Source organism: Capsicum annuum, chromosome 11, assembly GCF_002878395.1.
Source record: "Capsicum annuum cultivar UCD-10X-F1 chromosome 11, UCD10Xv1.1, whole genome shotgun sequence".
NCBI classification, from domain to species: domain Eukaryota; kingdom Viridiplantae; phylum Streptophyta; class Magnoliopsida; order Solanales; family Solanaceae; genus Capsicum; species Capsicum annuum.
In genome coordinates this window covers 19,372,286-19,383,592 of record NC_061121.1, presented here as the reverse complement: position 1 = coordinate 19,383,592, position 11,307 = coordinate 19,372,286, and the positions used below count along the sequence as shown (strand labels likewise).

The following is an 11,307-nucleotide window of genomic DNA, read 5'->3' as shown; positions in this document are numbered from 1 at the left end:
TAAATTTTAAGCACATTTAAAATATTCGTCTCAAGTAAGAATGCGGCATACGCATATTTCTGAGATAATTTTAAAATTCAAGGATGCAATAACGCACTTTGACAAATATTTTTCTAAAAAATTAACTTTCACCGATTTATTTAATATAGGAGATGTAGACAGATTTTAAATATCAAAAGAGAGCGAACTTAGACCCAAACATAATTTATCAAAATAATTTAAGCCAGACGTAAGTCATTAAAGCGACTGTGCTAGAACCACGGGATTTGAGGGGTGCCTAACACCTTCCCCTCGGTCAACAGAATTCCTTATCCGGACTTCTAGTTCGCAGATCGGAAAAACAAAAAAAAAAAATTAAAGAGTCATTTTCTTTTGAATAGGGATTCAATAAGGTGACTTGGGACACCCAAACTCAATTCCAAGTGGCGACTCTGTAAATAAAATAATCCCTTCTCAAAACGTCACTTTAATTGGAAAGACCCATTTTTCTCCAAAACCAACTCCCTAGCGGGGGTCGGACGCGTGTGAAAAAGAGGGGTGTGACACTTATACTCATAATTAGCACTCTAACTTTTGGAAAAATACTTAGGAAAATATCTGAACTTTGACCGGATTTTCAGTTGAGCATACTGAACTTTGCGGGGATCCTATTACCCCATAAATTTTTTTCTTTTTTATATTTTAATGACATATATCTGCCCACTTTGGCAAGTACGTATAATCACGTCCCTTGAGCGAGTGAGAGTGATTAAAAATCGTTATGAAACTCTTTTTTTGGTCACATAACCCCTCAATTTTCTGATTTTTAATAATTTTATGTTTTTTATTTATTTTTTCATTTGCTTCTCTTCTCTCTTCTCTCTTCTCTCTTCTTTCTTCTCTTCAACAATGGAGTCTTCACCAAAATACCACGGTTGCTCCATTGTTGAATTGAAATTGTGTTCAATTTCATCACACACATACACATCCAAATGGGTCATCTTTAACACACTCAATTCAATTACATCAATTTGATTCAATTTCAACACACACACACACACCAAATGGGTCATCTTCAATTCCATCACAATGACAAAATTTAACCCACCATTGCCACCACCAACCAACCATCATTACCGCCGGCAACCACCACCACCTCAGCCACCAGCCAAGAGGGAAAAAAGAAAAAATTCAGACTCGCATCTGGTTCGAGCCAAGCTCGTGACAGGGAAATTTTATCATATATGTTGGTGTCACTGTTACGATTGCTCTAAAAAAATGACTATGTACCTTCCCTTTACTGGTTATCATACCAATTAGCAAAACCTATAAATTTTTTTTAAGAAAGTTTTCGATTTAAATAAAATCATTGAAGAAAGTTTTCAATTTGAATTTGAAATTTGGGAAAAGATTTTCTTAAAAAAAATAGTATGAACTAAATAAATTTGGAGTCACAATGAATTTGTTGGCAAGACAGAACAGGGCATTTTAAGATTGATGAAGAACCTTTGATAGTTAAAGATTTTGGTTAAAAAATTGAGAAAAAATGATGAAAATTTGTAGGAGGAATTTGAGTTGTGGAATCTATAATATGATTGTAATGGTGAAAAAATATTGAAAAGTGATAAAATGGAGAAGAAAGAGCGTGTGTATTATACTTTCGGCCGTTAAAACTGGGTATAGCATTTTGGGGGGAATTAATTCCTCTTTAAAAAAGTCCGGGGGGATTAATTCCACTTAAAATAGTCTAGGTGGGTAATAGGACCCCCGTAAACTTCAGTATGCTCAACTGAAATTCAGGCAAAGTTCAGATATTTTTTTGAGTGTTTTCTCCTAAATTTATATATAATTATTTATCCTCTTAATTTTGTTTCAAGTGAATTTAATCTCTATTGTCTAAAAAGTGTGAAAAGCCTTATAAATCACGTTTGAATTTTTTGCCCTTTATTAAAAGTCTTTTCTTTAGACAAAATCATCTTTTTGTATATTCTATTTAAATTACAAATCCAATAAAACAATATAAATTTTACCTACAAATCCAATAAAACATTATAAATTTGAGACACTCCTAGTGCACAACACAACACTAATTCCTATAAGGAATAAAGTACTAAACTAATACGCTAAACATGGAAAACTGATATTAAATAAAATACATGTATGCACTCCAAATATGGAAAAACAATACTAAACAAAATATAAATATACTAAAATATCATGTGAAATTTAAGGAAAAGGAGTCCTAATAGAAAAAAAGTTCATACAATTCTATTTAAGTAATATTTTGATCGAACTTCACAAATAAATATGATTTCTTCTATAAACATACGGCTTTTTCTATTGCTAGGTATTCTTCTTGTTTTGATTTTCATTCAAGTTGTTTTCCTACTTTCACTATCATCATCCTTTGCGTCTTTCTTTATTTCTTTATAAAAAAATTTGGGTAAAACAAGAATATTGTCACAGACTAAATCAAAGATTCATCTCTTTTTTTTTATATATATAACATTGTACCATCTTAAGTTAATATTGGTACGTACTCCTTCATATCAACAATCGATCAACTATATTTTACGAAAATAGTGATTCTCTTTTTGATTGTCGCAAGTTTTACTTTTTATACAAATATTTATTATTTATTGTTTATATTGACAATATGCAACACTATTCAAGTTACGAAGGTTTAAAAAAACATCATGATTTCTTAATAAAATATAAAATTTTAATGCATTTTTGGGATTAATTTTTTCTCTTAATTTATGAACATCTTTCATAGTGTGTTAATTTTGCTACAAAAAATGAACACATAATTGTGTTACTTCTTTTTTGTCCACGTTTAGGAGTCCTTTTGGTTAGGATTAATTTTCTATCATAACTAGAATTATCTTTCTTAATGCATTAGGCTCTTAAAGGTGGGGTTTCGTGACCAATAATTAAAAAATTAAAGACAAAAATAGCAAAATATTACGAAAAGAATTCGTTGTAGAATAGATTTCGTATTATTTTAACCAAGTAGAATCCTCATTAATGCATGCTTTGAAGTAGCGGCCTGGCTGTCATGATTTTTTTAGCTATTATTCTTAATATTTAAAATGAATATTTATTTAATTACTTTTAAATATTAAATATTTAATATTATGGGCAAAAATTTACTAAAAGAATTAATAATTAAGAAGTCCTAAGATATACAGTATAAAGGAATATGTATAACTTTCCATGTTTCGTGGTAAAATAGGATTCTATTAAAGAAATACTTCTATAAATATTGAAATACAGGTTAAATTGGAGAATATTGAGATACATGTTAAATTAGAGAAGAAACTGGTTTACATATTGTGAAATTATGATTGATGTTCATCTAACTTGATTCGGTTGCATGTCTAGATTGATGGATGCTTAATTTTCTAACCTTCAACTTCTTTACAATTTTGTCAACATAATATATATATATATATATATATATATATATATATATATATATATATATATATATCTTCTTTGTTTTCATTCAAATCATTCTTTAGTGTCAAAATTTTCGCTCAGACAAGAATTATTTTCATCAAAACTGAAACTTTGTGATCACTATTGCATTATTTTATTGAAGTTTACAGGTCGTAGAAGAATTTACAGGTGATAGATGAATGTCTTTTGGCTTTGAGAAATTTTTTGGTAAAAGTTATATTTAATTGTATTGTTTTTATATTTCTGTTTTGAGATTTTTTTGTGTAAAGGTAAAGTTTAGTTGTATTATTTTGATATCTCTATTATCTATCATTTTGTTATAGTCTACAGGTGGTAGATGAGTGTCGGATGTCTTTGAGCTAATTTTTGTGTACAGGTTAGATTCAATTATATTGTTCTGGTGTCTCTATCATTGTATTATTTTGTTACAGGTGGTAGATGAATATCGATCGGCTTTGAAAATTTTTTTGATAAAGACTAGGTTTAATTGAATAAATTCTCCAAAAGATGTTAAATTTAATTATTATATTCATCTTTATTATTTAAACAAAGATCTTATTTAGTGCAATGCTTGAACTCAATAAAATAAGGTACACGCACGAGGAGCGTGTACCTAAACTGATATCCCTATAAATAGAGAACCACACCTATAGTACACGCACCTCCACGAGTTAATTTTTATTCTTTTATATATTTTTAAATTTTTTCTTTTCTTTTTTCATCCAGCAGCGTTGGTGCTTTACCATACCACCGGCGAAACTATGAAACCCACCACCACCAACTCTTCGCCACCATCCAAGCTCTCGCTAACACCATCGTTGCAATCTTCAACTTCACAATACCCATCACCAAATGCAATTTCACTTTTACTTTCATCAACTCCACAATACTCTACTTATCGCCAATATTAATTTCACCGCCATTGCTTCAGCCACAATACTTATCTTGGAATTTCAAAAATGGTATCAAAACGACGAAGGAAGTTAAGATATTCCATCCTAAATCATTTTTACAATATAACGATTAAATGAACAAAAAATTAATTACAAAGCTTTATCTTGAAATTTCGGTGGCCGTACTGAAACTGTTAAAAGGAATTTAAATGGCTGAAGCAATTAAAAACTCCACTTTCATCTCCGCCTTCGTCAATTCCGCAACACCCATCATCGACACCTACTAAGTCAATTAGAAATTGAGCCACAAAAATCTTACAAAAATAATTTTTTAATAAAATTAAAGAGTGTGGCAGGAGTTGAAATGGTGATGAGGAATGAAAATAAATAGTGGTTCACTGTGAGGAGACGGGGGTGAGAGTGGAACTACCAACAATAATGTCACCAGCGTCAATACCCATCGTGTGATCCATAACACTCAACAAACACATGCGGCGTGGTAATTGTATTTCTTCATAAATTGAACAACCTCTTTTGAGATTTAGCAATTAGGCTTTCTTTAACAACCATAATAGACACTTCCGGCAAGCTCTCTTTCCTATGTCAAAAAAATTAGTATTTTGCTATTCTTGATTTCGGCGGAATGGAAGAGTTGGGAGTAGGGATGGTGATGGAGGAAGAGGAACGGAGAAGGTGGTTATGGCTGGTGGCTGTACATGTGGTGGGTGGCATGGTGATTGTAAAATTAAAGAAGGAGAATAATGGAGCAAGACCAAAAAATAAAGTAAAAATAAAGAAAAAATTACATATATACCAAGGTAATTTTATTTTATTACATAAAATCTGATATTAGAAACGAAATTACAAAAATTCTAAAATAATTACTTAAATCACCTAAATTCACTCTTTCTATCTCATCCTCTCATACATATCAAAATATCATATTTCTCTTCTATTTTAGTACACCGATTTTTGCTTCATATATATGCTCCTTTATTTATGCCTACAATTAAGCTAATGTAATGTTACAATAACACTTGAATATTCAAAATATGATTGATGTACACTTTCAATTCACGTAATAAAGAAAATTGAATCATTCTTTTTCATTATTGTCGTGTAGTCAATGTAATGTTACAATAACACTAATTTTTTCTTAAAATTATTATAATCTTGTAGATAATTAATATATAAGGTGAATATTTTATATGTATAGTGTGATATTAAACATTTTGGAAGATTATATTTTAATGTATAAGTTATAATATATCAGACATTATACATAGTTATTTTGGAAGACGAATGTATAATATAATTCTTCTACTATATATTTCATTATGTTATACATTAAGGGGTCGTTTGGCGTGCTGTGTTAAAGTAAATAATTCCAAGATAAAATAATAGTTTCGGGATAAAAATTGTAATTCCTCGTTTGGTTGCCAATATTCGAAATAACTTATCTCGGGACTAATAAGTTATCCATAGATATGGTGGGATTACTATCCCAACTTAATTTATCCTAGGTATAGAAATATAAAATGACAAAAATGCCCTCAAACCCTATGATTTTCATTTCACACACATATATATATTTTATTTATTTAAATAATTATTATGCTTATATATATATATATATATATATATATATATATATATATATATATATTAATTTCTCTAAAAAAATAATAAAAATGTCGACTCCATTTTTTAATTATATATTTTAAATTAAATAATTTTTTAATTACTTGAAAATTGATATTGTATATATTAATTAAAATGAATTTTAATATTCTATTATATGAGTGATATGTGTTTAAATGAAGTGACATAAACAACAAATTCTTTTTTACTTTAAACAAACTTAAGTTGAAAGTTTTCATTTCAAACAAAATAAGATCTAGTAAGATTTTTTTAAAACACACACAACATAATCATGGGAAGGCACACACAAAAATTAAAGCTAAATAAGATGAAAGTTTTATTTTTAAAATACACACGATATAATCATAAAAATGCACACACACAAAAATTAAGCTAAACAAGATGAAAGTTTTAATTTTAAGAATAAATATCTAAAGCTTGAAAAGAAATATATATAAAAAAAATAGTTAAATAAGATGAAGGGTATTTGGTAATCAACTAATTTATTCTTAGAAATTATACCACGCATATTAATTTGAATACAACAAACCAAACACTCAATAAAAAATAATTCCAGCATAACTAATCCCAGTATAACTTATCTCATCATAACTTATCCCAGCATAACTAATCTCATCATAACTACATTCCCAACCAAACGACCCCTAAGAAGTTCTTATTACATTTAAGAGACATTTTATGTATTATTTGGTATTGTACAATTAGAAAGTATTACTACTGTATAAGGTTACATTATACCTTCTGATAAGAATGCAGAAGTATACATGTTTAATGTTAATACTTAAATGTATAGTATGACATTATACATTACAGCAGATTATTTTTTAAGTGTATAATGTTCTCACATACATGTGCAACTGTTGTATAATATTATCTTTAATACGTATCAGTTTGCTGCCATTTTCTCTCTTAATTTGAGTTTGCTTTTATTTTTTCAGGACATGAAATGCCGTATTGACAAATCCCAAAAAATTTTTCTTCAACTCCATGTAAACTCTCACTCCATTGTCATTTCTTATGATAATTGGAGAAGAATTACCCTCAACAATGTATTTTACTTTAAGTTTTTTGCGAAATTCGTCAATATTCAATTCCATCGCGATCGTAGCAATCAATTTCAAGAAGGTTATACTTTTTGAAACAATAATTGCGTCACTTTTGTAGGATTGATAAATAATTTTCGACTCCCAAATATCCGAATGACTCAACAATATGGGGATGTTCATATTGCTATTTTTGAGAATTGAAGAAAGCAATTGATGACCCTTTTTTTTCAAAACATAAATCAACAAAGAAGAAAATTTACTGTGATGTTTTAGATTTTTTTTGAATTTGAATTTCAGTTACTATATTTAATCTTACACCACATAATGATAGGTAATTAATGACGTTAATTAAGGAAAAGAAAGATAGTATCAGATTTGTCTGTCCCTAAATATAGGCTAATCAGTTTTCTCATAGATTCCAACAATGTATGGGGGACGACCTAATGTATAAGTATATTTCTCAATCTTGAGAGAGAGAAAGGTCGTCGGGATTTTAAGTAATTACTTTTACTAGGGAAGAAATTTATGTGGTTTATACAAAAATAAATAAATAAATTGTGACCTGGATAATTATTTATCTTCTTTTCCCTTCTCACGTGAGTTTGGGAGAGTGAAAACACTCTCCTGATTAGAGGATATATTAAATTTACTTGAAATGACTTTAGAGGGATAAATAATTAGTTGTAAAGTGTGCTAAAGTGAATTTTGAGTACAAGTGTAGGGAGGATTTTATGACTTTTCTCTAATTTTGAATTGAAAATGTAACAATTAATTATTTCATTTTCGCTCGTATACATAATTAACATCCGGATACATAATTTTAATTAATGAGATACTTTCATTTCTGAAACTATTTGATCGAGATACATAATACATTAACTAAACTAAGGGGAGATACATCATTAATATTATGTATTCGAAAATTTATGGGTTTGTGCATATATCCGATTGTTTTTTTAAAAGAAAAGAAATTTTGGATAATTAATTAAAAAAACAGAAATTTTATGTAGTTAATAAAGATAAGCTGTAGTATCATGTAATTTTTTCTAACAAGTAGTTGTTTAAAGAAGGTCAAAATTCCTATTCAAAAAATATCCAAATTTACAAACCAACTTTTACGAAAAATTTAACGTTTAATCACTTTCGTTTGATGTGAAGTAAATTGTATAATAGTTTTGAAATAATGTAGAATTATTTTATATCTATCTCAATATTTATATCAGAGATAACTTATTTCCAACCATCTTAGCTTTTATAACTTATTTCCAACCATCTTAGCTTTTCTTTAAATAATAATGAAAAATAAGATATACTTTGTACAAGCCAATATATGTAACTAATATTTCAAACCAAGAGGGTGTTTGAATTAACTTATTTCAAGTGCTTTTAGTTCATCTTTAATTTTGGGAATGTTTAAAAAAGGAAAAAAGTGAAGGATTAAACACTTGCACATCCCACTTTTTTTTTAGTAACATCAATTATTAGATGTGTGAGTTTCTCAACTAAACTATCATCAATTTGTTATCAAAATATCCAAATACTTTAAATGTGTTTTTAAACGTTATTTCAAAATAAAAATAACAAATTGGTATATATAGAGGCAGTTTAGCAGCTGAAGCAGGCAGGAGGTCGACATGCCTGTTTCAGCTGCTTCAATTGTGATTTTACGATATCATCCTTGATTAATTATTATAAGTCATTTATGTATTAGAAAATTAATAGTAATATTTAATTAAAATAAAATAAATATTTATGACGTATCTGCTTCAGCTGCTTCAATCGTAATTTTACTATAGCACCCCTAATTAATTATTGTATTTCTAATTAAATATTTTAAGTCATTTACATAATAAAAAATTAATAATATTCAATTAAAAAATTAAAATAGATATTTATGACATGTCTGATTCGGCTGCTTCAACCATAATTTTACTGTATCAACCTTATTTAATTATTACAAGTCATCTAAAGCACTAAAAAATTAATAATATTTAATAAAAAGGTTAAATAGACATAAACTGAAAATTAAATCTTGATGTTTTAAATTAACTTGGCGACTTATATGAGACCTTCTAAAAATTTTTTCACAGGTATTTCTTTAAGGTAATTTTGACAAAGGGAGTTCATCAGCTGAAGCAGGCAACAGATCAACATGCCTGTTTCAACTGCTTCAATCGTAATTTTACTGTATCGCTGCTAATTAATTATTATAAGTCATCTACATATTAGAAAATTAATAATATTTAATACAAACAAGTAAAATAAATATTTTTGGCATGTTTGCATTAACTGCTTTAATCGTTATTTTACTATATCACTCATAATTAATTATTATAAGTCATCTAAATATTTAAAAAATTAATAATACTTAATAAAAAAATGATATAGAACGATAATTTTACTATGTCACTTCTAATTAGTAGAATGGACGAAAAATTATTATAAATCATAATAATTTAAAACTTAAATTATTGTTAAGATCTAATTGACTATCAATGCCACAACAAATTGAACAAGGAGAGTAACATATATTATTTGAAAATTACATAAGAAAGTACTAAAAATTATAATACTTAGTTAACAACTTAAAATATCTAAAAATATATTAAAATATAATTAATTATCTAAATTTTATTGTGTCATATAAATTGAAGCAAAAAAATAATTTATATTGGGCCCGTGCCCTCAGTGTCTAGTATATATATGCAATCGGTATTAGGAGATGTTTGTAAAACTTGCCTACAAAACATAAGCTCAATAAACTATGAATTATCATCCTTGTAGATAGAGCTCCAACACAAACAAAGCATGCCAATACACTCCTTTACTCTTCACCTTCACTTCTTCCACCAGATATGCTAAACCCTCCCCAAACCCCACCCATTTTTTCTCCCATCACTCCAAACCCTTCCTCACATTCCATGAAAGTCCACTCTTTGAAACTGACGATAATAGATTGTATACAAACTTTATTACTACCTCGTACACATAAAAGAGACACTACAACATGCCTAGTAAAATCCCACTTGTGTGGTCTGACTAGAATAAAGTACACACAGACGTTATCAATTACATCCTCAATTTCTCCGAAACCCATAAAACCACCATTCCACAACTGACTGTGGACTCAAATTCATAGATAAAATCCGCTACCTTGAACAACTCAAAATCAACCCTACAAAAGCCCTTCAAAAAATCCAAATCTCCATTCAGCAAATCTTGAAACAATCAAATCCGTTGAAATTTGCCTATTTTACATGGGAATTGAACGTTCGGCAATTGATTGAATACTTGATATGCTCCCAAACTCTTAACTTTCGATCCTTATACCGATCTTTACCCTATTTTAGACTTCTTGTTAAACAAGGTTGTAATACCCTTCAACTTCATTCGTAAATGTATCATCCGTTGTCCAAGAATCTTGGTGTCAAGTGTTGAAAAACAACTGCACCCCATATTTCGGTTCTTGAAATAATTTGAATTTTCGGGTTCGAATATGATTACTTGTCAAACTATTGTACTGCTTGTATATAGTGTTGAGCATACGTTGACCCCAAAAATTGATTACTTGGTTAGTTTAGGAATTGCATGTGAAAGTGTGGTTAGTATAATACTGAGATCACCTGGATTGTTGACATGTAGTATTGAGATGAATTTTAAGCCAAAAGTTGAGTATTTGTTGAAGGAAATGGATAGGGATATAAGGGAGTTAAAGAAGTTTCCACAATATTTTTCATTTAGTTTGAAAGGGAAGATTAAGCCTAGGCGTAGGCTTTTGTGGAGCATGGCTTTACGATGTCTTTATTGGAGATGTTGAAGGTTTGTGATGGGGAATTAAATGCCAGATTGATTGAAATGCTATTTACGTTAGTGGAGAACAAGTAATTGTTGTAGTAAGTGATTATTTTCTTTTGGATAGGGTCGATTTTTGTATATGTTGGAGAATTATTAGAGTCATTACTAAATGTTTCACATGTATTAATTGTTGTTGGATGAAACTTTTTTGCTATAAAGTAATTATTTTTATCCTTGATGTGGTTCTTTCTGTTCATAATTTTTATTGTTTCATGTGGTTCCAAGTGTGCTGCTTACGTTCTCGTTAAAGGGATATCATCCAAGTAACTCTTTTTACAGATAGAGTTGATCTGTATATGTTTGAGAGTCATTAAAGAGTCAATACTAAATTTTTCACATTTATTAACTGTGGTTAGATGTACATTTTTGCGATAAAGTAATGATTTTTATCCTTTATATGGTGTTTTATG

At 28.7% G+C, this 11,307-nt stretch overlaps 1 pseudogene; it reads left to right on the top strand.

Moving 5' to 3' along the window:
• The first annotated feature begins 4,977 nt into the window (after positions 1 to 4,977).
• LOC124888795 lies at positions 4,978 to 10,927 on the top strand (annotated as a pseudogene).
• Positions 10,928 to 11,307: the final 380 nt, after the last annotated feature.